The sequence below is a fragment of the Watersipora subatra genome, chromosome 10 (genome assembly GCF_963576615.1).
Source record: "Watersipora subatra chromosome 10, tzWatSuba1.1, whole genome shotgun sequence".
Taxonomy (NCBI): Eukaryota; Metazoa; Bryozoa; class Gymnolaemata; order Cheilostomatida; family Watersiporidae; genus Watersipora; species Watersipora subatra.
This window is the reverse complement of record NC_088717.1, coordinates 33,221,764-33,224,176: the sequence shown is the minus strand read 5'-3', so window position 1 is coordinate 33,224,176 and position 2,413 is coordinate 33,221,764.

The window sequence follows — 2,413 nt, the reverse complement described above, 5'->3', positions numbered from 1 at the left end:
TGATGTGAAGGAAATAGTCCTGGTGTGTATGAGCTAGCGAGAAGTTCTGCCTTAGGTTAAAGCTCAATAAACATGCAATCAAGGAACGCCCACATGAAATCATGTAGCTAGCAAATAAACCACTTGTTTATTAAAGCATGGTGCAGATAAAGGAAAAAGAATTTCATGCAATTGAATAGCAATTCATCCCGCTTAGCTTTGAAAGATCAGCATGCCTATTAATCAGCTGTTGCATACAGTAGTGGTTGTTAGCGGTCTATAGTGCTGTACTCCAAAACAAATCAAAACAAGCTCCAAAAATAATTCCTGTAGAGAGTGACACGCAGCAGAATATGTAGCAGTATAACTACGTGGTCTATTCAGTCTCTCAGCTAGACAATATAACTACATGTATTTATCAATCCTTGCATTTCATGTGCTAGTAAGATGAAAAGTTTACTAAATTACTGCTAAACACAATAAGAAATTTGTATATTGTCACATGCATGTATTCTCTAGTAAGTTCTGTAGGGGATCCAAAGTTTATAGTAGTAATACAATGACTCCATGTATAATTCTTTCCATCAACATAAAATATCAACAATTATTACTTGTAAATACTTACTGAATGAAGAATCACTCTAGTAACCAGCTATCCTTGTTTAGGAAATTAGGAATAGAATTGTTATGATAAGTAAGAGCTAGAAGGAAGTTTCGTCTTAGGTCAAAGTTTAATAATCACATGACAAAAGAATGCATACAAAAGGTCATGTAGATAGGGGCTGAAAGAATCGTTTATTGAAACATGTCATAGATAAAGGAAAAAATAGCTTAGCCTGATTTTATTGACATCAAAAGTAGGCTACTGCTCAACCCAATGACAGATGTTACTAATGCTGCTAGTTTTCATTCTTACACAATATTAAGGTATACAGATGATACAAAGCTTATTACATTCTTAATCAATAGTTTGCCATTACTTTTGCGGTGTATTGAGTATTTAGCTGCTTCTGATAATAACTTTGTGTGACGCAGCATAAACATTAGTTGCAATCCAGTTTACTGCTTTAGTGAAAAAAGAGAGTTATCTCTTTTCAATATTGTAATATAGCCTATAAGGAAATATGGTTATGATTAAACCACTGGCTTAGAACATAATTATCTTCACAAACCTGAGTAAATACAATCATAACATGTGGTTGTATGTAAATAGCATACCAACTCATAGTGCTCAATTATCATGACTCCAGAGAACCATCTCATGTACTGGGCTAGGTAAAAGGATAAAGATCTTAAGCATTATTTATTTTAATGCTTGTTGCTTTCTAATAGCGCACCAACTACAGACTCTACTGTGTGCACTGGATCATAGGCTAAGTCAAACTCTTTGTCTACAAGAAAATAGACAACCACTCTAGCTTTATGAAGGCCAATCATGACACATATGCAATATTTTTAAACTGATTATAAAAGTTGCGTGAACTCTTGGTAACGACTGAAACTTTAAAAAATCTGTTTAGAACGCTACCAACTTTGAGTAGATGTGTTCCAAAGTGGGTAAGTAAGATTGTCGAACAGAAGATAACCTTAAAACAGCAGCTTTACAAATTCATTCACATACAATGAACTACTTGACTGATTGAAGTTAAAAAGGCAAGAATGCCTTATTAATGACCACTTGAGGCGTTTATCTCATACACCTCATGCTGGTAACTTGTTTTTTACCTGTATTATATTTGCCAGTGTTACTAAAGCAAATCAAACTAATGTTATCATAAACTACAACCAAGAATATTTATCACGTTATATCGCAGCTAAAACAATCCCTATTGCAACTTTTGAGTTGATGTCAAAAGTTAATGTTTTTTATCGTTTTATTATATAGAATGTTATTTATTTTGTTATCATTCATAAAGTTGAAGCAACTCTTTCAGTTGTCTAATTCAAGTAAATGCGCATTTCTGCTTTATATTGGTTATATACTCAATGATATCAAACCGTAACTTGTTATTACCATTTATTTGTTACATATTGTTACGAGATTTTATAATTTTTTTATGTTACTACTTTTTGCTACCTAATTTGCTGTTTCCTCTGTTATTATTTAGTCTTTAGTTAATTTTATTTTAGATTCACAACATATTGGTGCATGCATATACGCGTATGTCAAATTAACATACCATTCACACACAACTAACAACCGATAATCTATTTGATCTCAGATCTATTGGCTCGTGCACACGATCACTCAAATAGATGATTAGCTGTGCGATAGATAAAAACGCTTAGATGTTTTTGTGTTGGGATAGTTTACAGCGCTTGTTGGTCAAACATTGAAATGAATCATGACATATGTTTTTGTCATTAGGTAGAAAGCATTTTTTACCACAAAACATTCTTGGCTGCCTTGCTCAGTTAAATTAGGTCACTGAGC